This window comes from Pristis pectinata, chromosome 17 (genome assembly GCF_009764475.1).
Source record: "Pristis pectinata isolate sPriPec2 chromosome 17, sPriPec2.1.pri, whole genome shotgun sequence".
Classification (NCBI taxonomy): Eukaryota; Metazoa; Chordata; class Chondrichthyes; order Rhinopristiformes; family Pristidae; genus Pristis; species Pristis pectinata.
In genome coordinates, this window is record NC_067421.1 from 41,421,866 (window position 1) to 41,441,072 (window position 19,207).

Consider the following 19,207-nt stretch of genomic DNA (forward strand, 5'->3'; position numbering starts at 1 on the left):
AAGTGTACTGGGATATTCGGAGCTTTGGGAAGTAGCCACCATTTCCAGAGAAACAAAGGACTGCAGATGCTGGAATCTAGATGAAAAACACGATGATGCTGGAGGAACTCAGCAGGCCAGGCAGCATCCGTGGAGAAAAGCAGGTGGACAACGTCTCGGGTCAGGACCCTTCTCCAGGACTGAAGATAGGAAAAGGGGAAGCCCAATATGTAGGAGGGAAAAGCAGAGCAGTGATAGGTGGACTAAAGAGGGGAGGTGGGGTGGGCGTAAGGTGGTGATAGATAAATGCAGGTAAGAGATTTGTAGATGACATTAAGGGAGGTGCAGGTGAATCTCTGTCTCACCTGAAAGGACTGTTTGGGTCCCTGGATGGAGGTGGTTGTAGATGAAATTAAAGGGAGGTGCAGGTGCTTGTAGGAAATGGAAGATGGTGGACCCAGTGGGGTAACTGGGATTAGTATGGACAAACAGAATGGTCAGCATGGACACAGTGGGTTGAAGGGTCTATTTCTGCACTGTAGGGCACCATGAAAGGCTCTGATAAGAAAGGAAGTCCTAATTACATTAGATTAGATTGTCATATACACCAGGGTGCAATGAAATTCCCTGCTTGCATGAAGCCCACAGAGTAAACAGCGTACGTGGTAATAATAAACACAGCAATAGATACAGTGACGTGCAAAACAGTGGAATGGTGCAACGTATAGTTGTGCAATCAGAAGCAGTGCAAAAAAACAAAGCTAAAGTGACAATAGTGGACTAACTGAGAGAGTCCGAGAACGTGACAGCACCACTGGGCTGTGAGAGAGGTGATTGGTTCTGATGTCTGATAGCTGTGGGGAAGAAGTTGTTCTTCAGTCTGGTCATCTGGGCTTTCAAACTCAGACAGTCAGACATCCAGACTCAAGAACAGGTTCTTTTCGAGCTGCCTTCTCCTAGAAGGTAGAAGAGAGATGGCCAGGGTGGCAGGCATCCTTGGCGAAACTGCAGGAATTGGAAATACTCAACAGGTCAGGCAGAGTCTGTGGGGGGAGAAACAGAGTCAACATTTCAGGTCAAAGTTGAGCTGATTGCCATCTGCACAAGTACCTGTGTGCACAGGTGCAATGAAAAACTTACTTGCAGCAGCATCACAGGCACAGAGCATCAGATGAGCAGCATTCACAAGCAAAACATAAATTAAACATAAATTATACACAATTTTTGCAAGAAAGAACACAATTAGAACAAAAAAAAGTTCATTTTAGTGCAAAGTGATCAAAGGGGTCGCAGTGTTGCTATATTGAGGCAGTGAACCAAAGAACCATAGAACCATATAGCACAAAACAGGACCTTCGGCCCATCATGTTGTGCCGTCCATCAAACCACCCTCACACTATCTAAACCTTTCCTCCCGCATATCTCTCTATCTCACATTCCTCCATGTGCCTATCCAACAAACTCTGGAGCCTGTCCAATGAATCTGCCTCCACCACCACCCCAGGTAGTGCATTCCATGCACCAACCACTCTCTGGGTGAAAAACCTCCCCCTGACATCTCCCCTGAACCTCCCACCCATAACCTTAAAGCCATGCCCTCTTATCTTGAGCATTGGTGCCCTGGGAAGGAGGCACTGGCTGTCCATACTATCTATTCCTCTCAATATTTTATATACCTCCATCATGTCTCCCCTCATCCTCCTCCTTTCCAGTGAATAAAGCCCTAGCACCTTAAGCCTCTCCTCATATTCCATACGCTCTAATCCAGGCAGCATCCTGGTAAATCTCCTCTGCACCCTCTCCAACGCCTCCACATCCTTCCTATAATGCGGCGACCAAAACTGAACACAGTACTCTAAGTGTGGTCTAACTAGAGTTTTGTAAAGCTGCATCATCACTTCGCGGCTTTTAATCTCAATCCCACGATTTATGAAAGCTAACATCCCATAGGCCCTCTTAACTGCTCTATCCACCTGTGAGGCAACTTTCAATGAACTGTGAATATGAACCCCCAGATCCCTCTGCTCCTCTACACTGCCAAGTACCTTGCCATTTACCCTGTACTCTGCCCTGGAGTTTGTCCTTCCAAAGTGTACCACCTCACACTTCTCCGGATTGAACTTCATCTGCCACTTGTCAGCCCAGCTCTGCATCCTATCAGTATTCCTCTGTAAGCTCCGACAGCCCTCCACACTATCCACAACACCGCCAATCTTAGTGTCGTCCGCAAACTTACTAACCCAGCCTTCCACCTCCTCATCTAAGTCATCTACAAATATCACAAAAAGTAGAGGTCCCACAACCAATCCCCGCGGGACACCACTAGTCACTGCCCTCCAATCTGAGGGCACTCCTTCCACCACAACCCTCTGCTTTCTACAGGCTAGCCAATTCCTAATCCACACAGCCAAGCTTCCCTGGATCCCTTGGCCTCTGACCTTCTGAAGAAGCCTACCATGAGGTACCTTATCAAATGCCTTACTAAAATCCATATAGACCACATCCACCGCACTACCCTCATCAATCTTCCTCGTCACCTCCTCAAAGAACTCTATCAGGCTTGTGAGGCAAGATCTTCCCTTCACAAATCCATGCTGGCTGTCCCTAATCAGTCCATTATTCTCCAGGTGTCCCTTAGAATCCTCTCTAACAGCTTACCCACCACAGACGTAAGGCTCACCAGTCTGTAATTCCCTGGACTATCCCTACTACCTTTTTTGAACAAGGGGACAACATTCGCCACCCTCCAATCCTCCGGCACCATCCCCGTGGACAACGAGGACTCAAAGATCCTTACCAGCAGTTAAGCAATCTCCTCCCTCGCCTCTCGAAGCAGCCTGGGGAAAATCCTGTCAGGCCCTGGAGATTTATCCGTCTTGATATTATTTAACAACTTCAACACATCCTCTCTCTTGATATCTACAACCTCGAGAACATTACCCTTACCAGCACTCCCTTCTGTGTCATCTAGACCCCTCTCCTCGGTGAATATCGAAGAGAAGTACTCATTGAGAACTTCTCCCACTTCCACTGCCTCCAGGCACATTCTCCCACCTTTGTCTTTAATCGGACCTACCTTTACCCTAGCCGTCCTCCTACCCTTCACGTAGGTGAAAAAGGCCTTGGGATTTTCCTTAACCTTACTAGCCAATGCCTTTTCATGTCCCTTTCTAGCTCTCCTCAGCCCTTTCTTAAGTTCCTTCCTCGCTACCCTATATTCCTCATGGGCCCTGTCTGAACTTTGCTGCTTATACCTTATGTACGCTACCTTCTTCTCCCTAACTAGTCGTTCCACCTCTCTCGTCACCCACGGTTCCTTCACCCTGCCATTCCTTCTCTGCCTCACCGGGACATATTTATCCCTAACATCCTGCATAAGATCCCTGAACATCGACCACATCTCCATGGTACATTTCCCTTCAAAAAGGACATCCCACTTTACACTCCCAAGTTCTCTCCTTATAGCCTCATAGTTCGCCCTTCCCCAATTAAATATCTTCTTGTCCTCTCTGCACCTGTCCCTGTCCATGACAATTTTAAAGGTTATGGAGCAATGGTCACTGTTCCCCAAATGCTCACCCACCAATAGATCCTTCACCTGTCCCGGTTCATTTCCTAAAACTAGATCTAGCATGGCATTCCCTCTAGTCGGCCTGTCGATATACTGCGTCAGGAATCCCTCCTGGACACATTTAACAAATTCTGTCCCAACTAAACCTTTGGCACTAAGCAGGTTCCAGTCTATATTTGGGAAGTTGAAGTCTCCCATTATATCAACCCCGTTATTTTTGCTTCTCTCCAAACACTGCCTGCCAATCTGCTCCTCTATATCTCTACTGCTACCGGGGGGGCCTATAGAATACTCCTAGTAGAGTAACTGCTCCTTTCTTGTTCCTTACTTCCACCCATACGGACTCTAGAGATGATCCTTCTACAACATCCATCCTTTCCACAGCCGTAACAGTGTCCCTGACCAGTATCGCCACCCCCCCTCCTCTTCTCCCCCCTTCCCTATCCCTCTTAAAACACCAAAAACCAGGAATATTCAATATCCACTCCTGCCCTGACGTCAGCCACGTCTCAGTAATAGCCACAATATCATAGTCCCCCATACTTATCCAAGCCCTCAGTTCATCTCCCTTATTCCTGACACTTCTTGCATTTAAGTAAACACACTTCAGTCCATCTACCTTACTACTTTTATAGCCTGCATTCTGCTTCTCCTTCCCCACAGCCTCTCTACCTGTTTGATCTAACTTTTCCCCATCCCCTTCTTCCTCTGACCTACCCCTCCGGTTCCCTTCCCCCTCACAAACTAGTTTAAACCCTCCCGAACCACTCTAGCAAACCTAGCCGCAAGGATATTGGCCCCCTTCTGGTTTGGGTGTAACCCGTCCTCTCTGTACAGGTCCCATTATTAGGGTTGTGCAGGTTGGTTCAAAAACCGAATGGTTGAAGGGAAGTAGCTGTTCCTGAACCTGGTGGTGTGGGACTTCAGGCTTCTGTACCTCCTGCCCTTTCTTCCTGCCGCATTTTACCATCACTGTATCTGCAACTCATTCCGCGCCAATTAAAATGAAACTGTGTTGAAAGCCCAAAATTAGAATGTGCAGGGCTCAAGGTTCCGAATGTCACACAAAGGCCGTCTCCCTTTTGAACTGACCTACTAACCTCGCAAAGTCCCTAATTGCAGATTAATGTCACCTCTAACACTTCCGTGTTCTGAAACAAGCAACCCTGGGGATGCTGGTCTATTCTGCATCAAGGATCCATGCACGGAGCTTTAATGAAACATGATTGGTGCCTGCTTCTTATCCCGCTTTTAGGATCAAGGTCACTGTCAATCACTCTCTCTGATTAGCAATCCCGTAAAAACAGCCCACGGTAAAAAGGTTCTCTAAACACATCCATAGACAAAAAATAAACAAAAAAAAATGTTTTGGGGAAGGAAAACACAAATCAATGTACAAATCTACAAATGTTTCTACAGCTTCCACAGGGCTGCGTCCTCAGCCCCCTACTCTACTCCCTATAGACTCGTGACTGCATGGCCAGATTCTGCTCTAACTCCATCTACAAGTTTGCAGATGATACCACCGTTGTAGGCCGTATCTCAAACAGCAATGAGTCAGAGTACAGGAAGGAGATAGAGAGCTTAGTGACATGGTGTCATGACAACAGCCTTTCCCTCAATGTCAGCAAAACCAAAGAGCTGGTCATTGACTTCAGGAAGGGGGGCGGTGCACATGATCCTGTTTACATCAACGGTGCTGAGGTGGAGAGGGTTGGGAGCTTCAAGTTCCTGGGAGTGAACATCACCAATAGCCTGTTCTGTTCCAACCATGCAGACACCATGGCCAAGAAATCTCACCAGTGCCTCTACTTCTTCAGGAGGCTAAAAGAAAATTGGCACGTCCGCTTTGATCGATGCACCATAGAAAGCATCCTACCTGGATGTATCACGGCTTGGTACGGCAACTACTCTGCCCAGGACCGCAAGAAACTGCAGAGAGTTGTGGACACAGCTCAGCGCATCACAGAAACCAGCCTCCCCTCCATGGACTCTGTCTATACCTCTCGCTGCCTTGGTAAAGCAGCCGGCATAATCAAAGACCCCACTCACCCCTGACATTCTCTCTTCTCCCCTCTCCCATCAGGCAGAAGATACAAAAGCCTGAAAGCACGTACCACCAGGCTCAAGGACAGCTTCTATTCTGCTGTTATAAGACTATTGAATGGTTCCTTGTGCAATAAGACACTTGACCTCTCAATCTACCTCATCATGGCCTTGCACTGTCTGCCTGCACTGCACTTTCTCTGTAACTGTAAGACTTTATTCTGCATTCTGTTATTGTTTTCCCTTGTACTACCTCAATGCACTGTCATCATGAAATGATCTGTATGGATGGCATGCAAAACAAAGTTACCACTGTACCTCGGTACATGTGACAATAATAAACCAATTTACCAATTTATAGGATGTGGAGACTGAGAACAAACAGCAGAAGGGTTGCATCACCCCCAGAATACCCAACCTCCCACTGCCCCATTGAGCACCCCCTTTCCCCACCTGTGGTTCCAGACCGGAATGAACCAGAGAGAATCATGATTGCTCAGAAGCCCTGTAATCAGTGTACTTTATATGCAGTGGAAAAAAACAAGCTATTGGAGGAACTCAGTAGGTCGAGCGGCCTCCGTGGAGGGAAATGGATAGTTAATGTCGATCCAAAATGTCCACTGTCCATTTCCCTCCACAGATGCTGCCTGACCCGCTGAGTTCCTCCAGCAGTTTGATTTTTGTGGCAGATTCCAGCACTGCCAGTCTCCATTATATTCAGGACATTGTTGATGTAACATTCTTTGATTGTTAGCTCTGATGTAATTCCATATATAAATGGGTGAAATGTATCTTCTGACTTTTTTAGCATTAGAAAATGCAAAGAGATCTCCCCCTCCGTCTATCTCTCACTTTACGCCACTAAAGCAGACTATCTTGCTGTTATCACATTGTTGTTTGTGGGATCTCGCTGTGCACACATCAGCCACTGTGTTTCCTACATTGCCACGTTGACGATGCTTCCCATGGTCCTGTTGTCTGTGAAGTGCGTTGGGACATCCTGAGGTTGTGTCAGGTGCTACGGAAAGATCACCCTCTCTTCTGTTCGGGATTAGCACCAGAAGTCAATTGTCACCCTGTGATCTCGGGCACGCGGTTTGAAAAGGTGAAGAAATCGTCTGCTGACGTTGAAAAATAAAATGCTGCAGATGCTGGAAATCTGAAATTAAAAAAAGGGAACACTTCAACACTCAGCAGGTCAGGCAGCATCCGTGGAGAGAAGATCAGGGTTAAAGTTATAGACCTTTCAGAATGGGTGAAAGATCTGGTGAAAGATCATTGATCTGAAAGTTAAGTCTGTTTCTTTCTCCACAGGTGCTGCCCGACCTGCTGAGTGTTTCCGGCATTGTTTTCATTTCAGGGAGGAACCAGAGACTGCACATGCTGGAATCTGGAGCAACACACAACACGTTGGAGGAACTCTGGGTCAGGGTTCCTACCACCAACCACATCTTGCCCTCCCCCTACTGTTCCCCTCTGCCCTCCCCACCTCCCTCCCTCTATTCCATGCTCCACCTTCCTCTCCTATCAGATCCCACCATCTGCAGCCCTCTGTCCCCTCCACCTCTCACCGCCCGGCCTCTGTCACTGTTCCCACTCTCCCCTCCCCCATCTGCCTGTCACCGTGCAAGTCGATAGGGTGGTTAAGAAGACGTATGGAGTGCTGGCCTTCATTAGTCGGAGGATTGAGTTCAAGAGCCGCGAGGTGATGTTGCAGCTCTACAGAACTCTGGTCAGACCACACTTGGAGTATTGTGTTCAGTTCTGGTCGCCTCATTATAGGAAGGATGTGGAAGCTTTAGAGAGGGTGCAGAGGAGATTTACCAGGATGCTGCCTGGATTGGAGAGCATGTCTTATGACGAAAGGTTGAGCGAGCTGGGGCTCTTCTCTTTGGAGAGGAGGAGGATGAGAGATGACTTGATAGAGGTGTACAGGATGATGAGGCATAGGCAGAGTGTACAGTCAGCACCTTTTCCCCAGGGCAGCAGTGGCCAATACCAGAGGACATCCTCTTAAGGTGAGTGGAGGAAAGTTTAGTGGGGGTGTCAGAGGTAGGTTTTTTACACGGAAAGTGGTGGGTGCCTGGAACGCACTGCTGGGTGTGGTGGTCGAGGCTGATACAATAGGGACATCTTAGAGACTCTTAGATAGGCAGATGGATGTAAGTAAAATGGAGGGTTATGGGCTGTGTAGGAGGGAAGCGTTAGATTGAGCAGGAAGTAGGTGTTTATATTGGTCAGCACAACATTGTGGGCCGAAGGGCCTGTACTGTGCTGTACAGTTCTATGTTCTATGTTCTACCACCCCTCCTCACCTGGATCCACCCATCACCTGCCAGCTCCTGCCCCACCCCTTCCCCTCACCTTTTTATACCGGCTCTCTCCCCTCCATCTTTCAGTCCAGATGAAGGGTCTCGACCCGAAATGTCGCCTGTCCGTTTCCCTCCACAGATGCTGCCCGACCCGCTGAGTTCCTCCAGTGTTTTGTTTGCTGTTTTTATTTCTGTTTGCTGAGTTCTTGTGAAACTTGGCTACTGTTCAGGAAGGGTTCAGGATTTACTGTTCCTTTCATTTATTTATTGGATCCAGGCATCACCAGCAAGGCCATCGTTTATTGCCGAGTCCTAATTGCCCTCAAGAAGGTGGTGGTGAGCCACCTCCTTGAACCGCTGCAGTCCCTCTGGTGAAGGTGCTCCCTCAGTGCTGTTGGGGAGGGAGTCCCAGTGACGATGAAGGGATGGTGATATATTTCTCGATCAGCTGATGTGACTTGGAGTGTTGTGTCAGTAACAGCAAAAGTCACAGCCCGAATAAGTGCTGACAAGTGTCAGATTTGTACTCTTATGAGCTAGTGCAGTAAATCGCAGTAGGTGCCAAGTCATGGAGAGGTAATACAGTGAGCTGTAAAGGCTGTGTCAGATTAATTCACGGTCCTTCAATTAATATGGAACCAATCACGATCTGTAGTACATTGACTTGGCATCTGGCTTTAGAACATAGAACAGTACAGCACAGGAACAGGCCCTTCGGCCCACAATGTTGTGCCGAACTAATTAAGCTAATCTGCCTGCACGTGGTCCATGCCCCTCCACTCTCTGCACATTCATGCACCTATCTAAAAGCCTCTTAAACGCCCCTATCATATCTGCCTCCATCCCCCACCCCTGGTAGTACATTCTAGTCACCCACCATTCTCTGTGTAAAAAACTTGCCCTGCACATCTCCTTTGAACTTTCCCCCTCTCACCTTAAAAGCATGCCCTCTGGTATTAGACATTTCGATCCTGGGAAAAAGGTATCGGCTGTCTATTCTATCTATGCCTCTCATAATGTAATAAATTTCTATCAGGTCTCCCCTCAGCCTCTGCCACTCCAGAGAAAACAACCCAAGTTTGTGCAACCTCTCCTGATAGCACCTGTCCTAATGCATACGTAGGTCTTAATGTCAGTATAGAAACCTTCAAATACTTTTGGATATTGTTCCAGAAGCTTCTTTGGACGTGTTTGCAAAGTATAGGTAGAGACTACATTCTTCCAATCTACTTGAACCAATCATCCCCAGAAACATTGACCGCCTGCTTTTCTCCACGGATGCTGCCTGGCCTGCTGAGTTCCTCCAGCATCGTTGTGTTTTTCATCTAGATTCCAGCATCTGCAGTCCTTTGTTTCTCTAGTATCCCCTGACAGGTTTGATCCGTCTCTGCGGTCAGACAGTATGATCACTAGCTTTACTTTCTGACCATCATTCAAAGCTACACAGTGTATCTGCCCTGGGTGACCTCAGTCTCTCTCAGATTATGTCTTCAGATTGACTGTGCTTTCTCCTAGTGACATTTTGCTGAACCTCCTGTTACTCATATTCTGCTCACAGTCAAGCAGTCAACAGTTTATTGCTGCTTATGTTGATGTATTCACAATGAAACTGTTGCTAATGGTATATGGAATGTTTTAGAATCCATCTCTATCACAGAATACATGCTCACTCCAGTATAAGATCTTGTGTATTCAATAATATGCACTGATTCTATTCATCTGTTGGGCTGCACGCAAACATTCCTGAGCTTAGAGATGTGCCGTAGAATTCTTCCACACCACCACGTCCCCTCAAATGGTCTCATCTGACCTTTAGCGCCTGGTTGAAAATACATGTTATTCCACTTTCACTAACTGTGCTGGATTGTAGTCACTCTGCAGTCCCTCCTTCACCTCACTGAATGAGACGTCTTTGGTTTTGCATTGTTTCAGGAGGTCTGGCATAAATATAATCTGTGAATTAAGTTGCATTCTCACCCTGGAGACACCAGAGACTGCAGACACTGGAATCTGGAGCAACAAACAACGGCTGGAGGAACTCAGCGGGTCGAGCAGCATCCGTGGGGGGAGAGGAATTGTTGGCAATTCCGGTTGAAACCCCACATCTGATGTACAAGATCCAAGGGAGGACTCTTCAAATTTGTTTGTGTTCAGAGATTGGGATATTCAGGGAATCAAAGGATTACTTTGACCACTTTGAACTACAATGGACTTTTTTGTTCTACTTGTGTTCTTTTTTGTAAGATTTGTGTATTATTTATGTTTAATTTATGTTTTTCTTGTGAATGCTGCTTATCTGATGCTATGTGTCTGTGATGCTGCTGCAGGTAAGTTTTTCATTGCACCTATGCACACATGGACTTGTGCATCTGACAATAAACTTGACTTTGACTTTGAACATGGGGGTCATTGTAGGTAAGTGTTGCTGAGGTAAAAAGATCAACCATGATATACAGGAGCCTGAAGACCCACACTCAATGACCCACCCACATTCAGGAACAGCTTCTTCCCCTCCGTCATCAGATTTCTGAACGGTCCATGAACCCATGAACACTACCTCGTTGTTCCTTTTCTTTTTGCATTATTTATTTATTTTTGTGATTTCTAGATTTTTATGTCCTGCGCTGTACTGCTGGTACAAAACAGCACATTTCATGTCATATGTCAGTGACAATAAATCTGATGCTGATTCTGATGGCCTACTCCTGGTCCTATTTCTTATGCTCTTTCTCATCCACCAGCTTTGTTCCTTCGAACATCAGGGTTGTGCCTGATCTGTTGACTCTCGCTTCTGGAGACCCTCTGAACGAAAAAGACATCAGTGGGACTAAACTCTTGCAGGAGAGACCAAGCCTTGATTCCCACTGAAAAGCTCATGCTTACAGCAGCTTTAAATTTCAGCATTCAGGCACAAGGATTATGTTGGTAATGTCGCCCCAGCAAGAGGAGACCTGGTGACTTGAACGGCTGCTGTAAAACACATGTAATTGGCTCTGACATCCGATCGGGGTCTGTTTCCCAAGGGGAATGTTTGTTATGTTTGCAAAGCCTTTGAGTGTCAAGGAAGGGGATTTCATTTTAATTGTGATTGTTTTGCATTACAACCGGAAAATATTCATCCTGCCACCCCTGGATAACAAAAACCGCTCATGTGTGGCAGCTAAACCAAACATGAGGACCTACAAGTTGGAAAGGAGCTCCCCGTGGTCTGTGCACAGTTCCCGGATGAGGATCTCTCTTTTTGGGGAAACAGCCCAAGGCTGACAGTCAGAAGATCCACTGTCAAAGTATGTGGAGCACGGACCACCAGGCTCAAGGACAGCTTCCTTCCCGCTATTATAAGACTCTTATACAATAGAGGTGAACTCTTGATCTCCCAATCTACCTCGTCAAGGCCCTTGCTCTTTACTTGTCTGCCTGCACTGCACTTTCTCTGCAACTGCAACTCTGTATTCTGCAATCTGTTTTCCTTTTTACTACTTCGATGTACTTATGTACTGAATGATCTGTCTGGATGGCACACAAACAAAGCTTTTCACTGTACCTTGGTACATGTGACAATAATAAATCAATTCCAATTCCAATTCCATTCACATAGTGCACCTAAAGTGTAACTCAATGCAACAAGCAATAGATAGACAGACAATTGAAGGAAAACCCTGCTTGTATTCCTTAAAGAAGTTCTTACAACTGAACTCTGGCCAAACTCCTCGAAACGCCAACATTGGATCCACCATGTACTCACTTCACATTGCTGCCATGTCTCCTACATTGCAGTTATAATTATGTTTTCAAGGTATTGGCTTTAAAGCTCTCAGGATGTGACAGTTGCTATATGAATGCAGGTTATGTTTGATGACAAAACCCAGGCTGACTCTGTGGTGTTGTACGAGGGAGAGTTGCAATGATGAAGTGCTGACCTCTGGGTGGGAGGTTAAAGGGAGATCCTATCTTGGGCTAATATAAAAGATCCGCAGTCACTATTGTGAAGAGAGCAGGGGAGATCTCCGAGTATCCGGCTGCTGAGGTTTATCCCTCTGCCAGTAAGTGAAAATCATAAAAAACTGCAAATGCTGGAAATCTAAAATTAAAAACAGAAAATGCTAGAAATACTCAGCTGAAACGTCGACAATTCCTTTCCCCCCCACAGATGCTGCTGGACCTGCCGAGATCCTCCAGCAGATTGTTAACAGGTTTTAGTCAGGAGAGGAGGTGAAGCCAAGGCAGATGAACAGATAGAAATGCAGATCTAACCGAATGGCAGAACAGGTTCAACAGGCTGTATAGCCTCTTCCAGCGTTTCCACTCTTGGCAGAATGTCAGACATTGAAACACGTCACTGCAGCTTAAAGCAACTTTCTCTGAAGGCCTCTGGAAGAGTCTTCATCAGTGAGTCATGGAACTGTCCATAAAAAAATATTCTGGTGGTTCTGACTGAAGTTGAACTGATGCATCGACCTCATGAGAATTACATGTCCCTTTGACCTTACTGAAAAGAGCATGCTTTATTTTAGCATCAATATGAAATTAAAATGCAAGGAAATGGGCTTAATATAGCAGAAACGTTATTTTAGGGAACATTATATCATGGTTCCTTGTCCAAGGGTAGTTATTTTCTTGGGTTATTAATGAAGCTTCAGTCTCTAATGACGATAATCTTTGAGCAGAATGATATTAGGACTCCTTATTAACCTTTCCGATCTTTCCAAAATTCTCCAAGCTCCTCTCCTAGTTTTTCGGACTTGTTTGCAACTGTCTTATAAGCTGCAGCAGGAGTTTAATTTCATAATTGCTTTGAATTTTCTTTAGTTAATAGACAGACTGAAGGATTAAAGAGGAAGAAATTTAAGTGAGTGTAGAGAGAGGTTAAAAAAAGTTGGAAAGTATATGGCTGGTCAACCAAGAACCAGTTGTTACACCAGCTAACTGTGGAAAGCACCCTCACGTTCCGAATGTTCTGCTCCAGGTACTTGAGGATGAAGTCTCTGCTGATTCTCCTTGGCAGGACTGAGAGAGTGCTGTCTTTCAGATGCTAAATTCCACTGAAGTATTCCATGAAGTATTTGCACCTGTGCAGTGTGTAAAACTTTTCCATGAATTTTTGGTTCAGTTTGGAAGTACTTTCTCAGTTTTTATGAGAGCTTGTCAAAATTGTGTATTTTCAGTTGTTGAAAATTAAAATTTAACTCAAAATTGCAGCAACTTTCAGCATCTGTAAAATCAATTAAATAAAAATTGGTAATAATTCCAGACTCTTCAGGCCTGGCCTTAATTAGTTCTTCGACAAAATCTTCACTTCCTTTCACAGAGCTGTGAACGCCTTTTGTTCATTGTCCTATTCCTTGTCCTGGCCCCGATTTTCAGTGTCCCGTCGCCCCTGTCGTGCTGCTGATCAACGTAACCCACAAACGAATGGGATTCTGGGCTTGGTCAGTGGTCTATATGAGCACCTTGGAAGCCACAAGCATTGTTCTTAAGGCAACATGAATAAAAATGCAAACTAACAGGGCACAGAGTTTTATTAATGAAAGGAGGTAAAATATTATTTCCCAGGTTTGCCTTGGGGGACATTTTCTTCAGTTGATATGGGTTAAAGTTGAAGAAATCAAACACATTTATCCATGCAGACACACAACAAATGTAAAATCTCAATCACTGCAAGTTGAAAGCTGGTTATAATTTGAAGATAATTGCTATCAGTTTGTGCTGGCTCAAGTCCTTGCTTTAGGAATACTTGCATACTTATTAGGCAGCCCAGATCTGTGTCAAACATACATATTCCGCTTCACTCACTGGGGATCACTATATATTACTGCCTGGATTTCATACCAAGGATAAAAGTTAACAACACAATGAAAGGCAGGAAATGTCAGTCCTTGAAGATTGCATCAATAAGTCAAGAGATCTCTTGTCTATAATCTCTTGCATCGTTGATTAGGGGCACAGGGATAAATCCCACTGCCAGAGAGAAAGTGATTAAAAACCTCTGCTCACGCATTGTGCAAATTAAAAAGAATAAAGGTGTTCTTGTATCTTCATGCAGCTGTTGAGGGCTAGCACATCTGCTTCTGATCAATCATTCTGCACTAACAGATTGAGTTTTACCAACAGGAAATTAGTTGTTACCAGCCAGAGCACAGTGAATCAGCGGCAACTTTAAGGCCACAGCCAATTTTCATTGCTTGACCTCAATTCTACCTCTCAGTGAGCTGGCTTCCCTTCCCTGATCAGCAGGAGTTTCAATGCCGATAGGTTCCACTGGTTTTGTTTTTGTTGATTTGAACTGTAACCCTGTTGTTTGTCTCCACTCAAGTGCTCTAAGGACAAGGATGCACTCTAACGGGGGGCTGCAGTGCTGGCAATGAGACCTTAATCCCAGTCAGGGGATCCCAAGGAACTACTTTGAAGAAGAGGAGAGGAGTTGTCCCAGACCACTCCCAAAATTTCTCTCTCATCAGTACATCACTAAACATCAATCAGAAGCTCAGATGCTGTGTACGGCAGATGCTAGAAATCTGAAATAAAAACAGAAAATGCTGGAAATACTCAGCAGGTCAGGCAGCATCTGCGAAGAAGAAATGAAGCTAATATTTCAGGTCAATGATCTTTCAATCCAAAACGTTAACTCTGTTTCTCCCTCCACAGATGCTGCCTGACTTTGTTTCTTATGTTTTTTTGTTCTAATTGTGTCCTTTCTTGTATGATTTTTGTATAATTCATTTTTAATTGATCTTTTTCACATGCACGTTGTTTATCTGATGCTATGTGCCTGTGATGCTGCTGCAAATAAGTTTTTCATTGCACCTGCAGGGTAGTGTAGTGGTCAGCGTGACACTATTACAGTGCCAGCGACCCGGGTTCAATTCGGCCGCTGTCTGTAAGGAGTTTGTACGTTCTCCCCGTGTCTACGTGGGTTTCCTCCGGGTGCTCCGGTTTCCTCCCATATTCTAAAGACGTACGGTTTAGGAAGTTGTGGGCATGCTATGTTGGCGCCGGAAGCGTGGCGACACTTGCGGGCTGCCCCCAGAACACTTTACGCAAAAGATGCATTTCACTGTGTGTTTCGATGTACATGTGACTAATAAAGAAATCTTATCTTACTTGTGCATGTGACAATAAACTCGATTTTGACTTGCTGAGTGTTTCCAGAATCTTCTGTTTTTATCACTAACTGGTCTTTCTCGTGGAGCTCTTTGTGGGAGCTTGCTGTGCACAAGTTGGCTATTGCATATCCTATTTTACATTGAGATTACGCTCCAAAGGAAATTCGTTGACCTCAAAGTCTTTAGGCATGGAATAAACTAAATTAAGACAATGTATAAATGTAAGACTTCCCTTCAAGCCTCTGAAGTAACTTCCCTTCGAGAGGATGCTGTGAAGTCTGGTTTTGAGCAAACGTTGACTTGTTGATTAAGGACACACAACAACATATGGGAGCAGGAGAAGGCCACTCGGCCCCTCAAGCCTGCCCTACCATTCAATATGATTTTGGCTGATCTATGCTGCCTCCACTCCTCTTCTGTGTCAGTTCCCCATAACCCTCAATTCCTCGATCTTTCAAATATTTATCGATCTCCACATTAAGTATATCCAGTGATCTGACCTCCACTACACTCGGGGGAAGACAATTCCAGAGAGTCACCACCCTCTGAGAGAAATTTCTCTGCACCTCAGTTTAAAATGACTAGCCCCTTATTTCACAGCAATGTCCCCTTGTTTGTGAATCTCCCACCAGTGAAAACGTCTCAATGTCTACTCTGTCAAGCACCCTTATACATTTCAATAAGGTCACCCCTCATTCTTCTAAACTCCAAGAACCCTCTCATCCCAGAAATTAGCCTGGTGAATCTCCTTTAGACTGACTCCAATGCTGCTATATTGGAATTGGAATTGGAATTGGAATTGAATTGGTTTATTATTGTCACATGTACTGAGGTAGAGTGAAAAACTTGTCTTGCATACCATTCATACAGGTCAATTCATTACACAGTGCACTGAGGTAGTACAGGGTAAAACAATAACAGAATGCAGAATAAAGTGTAACAGTTACAGAGAAAGTGCAGTGCAGGCAGGCAATAAGGTGCAAGGCCATAACGAGGTAGATTGTGAGGTCAGGAGTCCACCTTCTCATACTAGTTCAATAGTCTTATAACAGGGGGATAGAAGCAGTCCTTGAGCCTGGTGGTACGTGCTTTCAGGCTTTTGTATCATTTGCCCGATGGGAGGAGGGAGAAGAGAGAATGTCCGGGGTGGGAGGGGTCTTTGATTATGTTGGCTGCTTTACCGAGGCAGCGAGAGGTGTAGACAGAGGCCATGGAGGGGAGGCTGGTTTTCCGTGATGTGCTGAGCTGTGTCCACAACTCTCTGCAGTTTCATGTGGTCCTGAGCAAAGTGGTTGCCATACCAAACCGTGATACATCCGGATTGGATGCTTTCCATGGTACATTGAAAAAAAATGATGAGTGTCAAAGGGGACATGCCAAATTTCTTTAGCCTTCCGAGTAAGTAGAGGCGCTGGTGAGCTTTCTTGGCTGTGGCGTCTACATGGTTGGACCAGAACAGGCTCTTGTTGATATTTACTCCGAGGAACTTGAAGCTCTTAACCCTCTCGACCTCAGCATCGTTAATATAGGCAGGTGCATGTGCACCGTCCCCCTTCCTGAAGTCAATGACCAGCATTTTGTGTGTGTTGCTCCGGATTCCAGCATCTTCAGAATCTCTTGAGCCTTGGGATTCTTTCTCGCCACTCCCCTTCCCATCGTTACACTGGCCATCTTGCCTCTGATGCAGGATTTCGACCTGAAACATTGATTATTCCATCCCCCCCACAGATGCTGCTCGACCCGCTGAGTTCCTCCAGCAGATTGTTTGTCGCTCCAGATTCCGGCGTCTGCAGTCTCCTGTGTCTCCAATTACCAATTACCATCGTTTTTCACTTTGATCTTTCGGGAGAAATGATGGTGGTATAACACAGTGACTCCATTTCTATATGGTTGAAGATGGTCAGGGGTGTTTAGAGTCCATGAAAAGTGCTACAGCCATGTAAGTGTTACTTTAAAATAGATAAAATACAGCTATACTACTGCTTACACTTGGGCGTAGACTTTGAGTCTGTAGAAGATGTCAAATCTTTTTCTCTTCCCCTTGCCTCCTGTTACAGTGATCTGCCAGGCTCTGTTCTGAGCCACATTCTCCCTTCTTCCAGCTCTTATTTCAACCTTAGCGAGAGCTCCTTGGTCTGAAGGAGAGATACCCTGCAGCTGCAACTAATCTTTTATCTCCTTACAACAAGAGTTCAATTAGCCGTGAAGGAGACACAAAGTGTGAGGATTAGGCCCTGAGCATCGGTGAATAACATGCAAAAAGCCTTCTCAGTGTTGGCCGTGACCTTTTTATTACTTAACGCGAATGGTGGAGGAGGTTGTTAACAAGATCTGCTCATTATTTTTAAAGGACAAAATATGTAAATGGCAAATTGGCAAATTTAAGGTAAGAACAGCCATAACTTTGCTAAATTTCTTGTCTCGTTAGAGTGCTGTAAATGTGATTTGGTGGCTAATTAACTTGCCCTGCCCTGACACAGTCTCTTGGATCATGTTACAGAATCCCGAAGTGGAAACTCCAGCATTCCCATGAATCCGGGACAGCCCGGAGCACACCGCAGCTGAAGGCATGCTCTCTGACCTGCAGCTCTTGCTGCATTGTGGGAAATGTGGCTGGCGATAGTGCACAGCAAGCTCCCACAGGCAGCAATATGGTAATGACCAGGTGCTCTATAGAACTCTGGTTAGACACACTTGGAGTATTGGATTCAGTTCTGGTCGCCTCATTATAGGAAGGATGTGGAAGCTTTAGAGAGGGTGCAGAGGAGATCCACCAGGATGCTGCTTGGATTGGAGAGCATGTCTTATGAGGATAGGTTGAGCGAGCTAGGGCTTTTCTCTTTGGAGAGAAGGAGGATGAGAGGAGACTTGATAGAGGTGCACAAGATGATAAGAGACATAGATCGAGTGGACAGTCAGAGACTTTTTCCCAGGGCAACAATGGCTAACATGAGGGGGGCATAATTTTAAGGTGATTGGAGGAAGATATAAGGGGGATGTCAGAGGTAAGTTTTACACAGGGAGTGGTGGGTGTGTGGAACACACTGCTGGCAGATGTTGCGGGGGCAGATGCATTAGGGACACTTAAGAGACTCTTAGATAGACACATGAATGATAGAGAAATGGGAGGGAAGGGTTAATATTTGGGAGGGAAGGGTTAGATAGATATTAGAGCAGGATGAAATGTCGGCACAACATTGTGGGCCTGTACTGTGCTGTTGTATTTATGTTCTATGTTCGATGATCCATCTTCACCACCGGAGGGGAAGTAACTCATCCTTGACCTCAAAAAGCTACCTAAGAAGGAGAAGGTTCTATTATTGGCCCTGGGACACTGGGAGAACTCCCTTCCTCATCTCAAAGTGAGACAAAACCATTATTTTGGAAGGCCATTTTTGAAAGCAACATCCATCATCAAAGATCCCCACCATCTGGGCCATGCCATCTTCTCACAGCTCCCATCGGGCAGGAGCTACAGAAGCCTGAAGTCCCACACCACCAGGTTCAAGAACAGCTACTTCCCTTCAACCATTCGGTTCTTGAACCAACCAGCACAACCCTAATCACTACAGTTTAGCAACACTGTGACCACTTTGATCACTTTGCACTAAAATGGCATTTTTTTTTGTTCTGTGTTCTTTCTCGTAAAAATTGGTTAATTTATGTTTTTCTTGTACTTACCTGATGCTCTGTGCCTGTGATGCTGCTGCAAGTAAGTTTTCCATTGCACTTGTGCACCCTAGAGGGCCTGAGTTATAGGGAGAGGTTGGCCAGACAAGGGCTTTACTCCTTGCAACGTAGGAGAATGAGGGGCGACCTTATAGAAACGTTTAAAATTATGAGAGGCAGAGATAAGGTGGACGGTAACAGTCTTTTCCCCAGGGTAGGGGAGTCCAAAACTAGGGGGCATAAGTTAAGGGTGAGAGGGTAAAGATTTAAAAGGGACCTGAGGGGTAACTTTTTCACACAGAGGGTGATGAGTACATGGAACGAGCTGCCAGAGGAAGTGGGTGAGGCAGGTACAACAGTATCATTTAAGAAGCACTTGGATAGGTACATGGAGGGGCAGGGCTTAGAGGGATATGGGCCGAACGCAGGAAATTGGGACTGGCTGGGTGGGCACCGTGGTCGGCATGGACTGGTTGGGCCGAAGGGCCTGTATCCGTGCTGTATTGTTCTATGACTCTTGATAATGA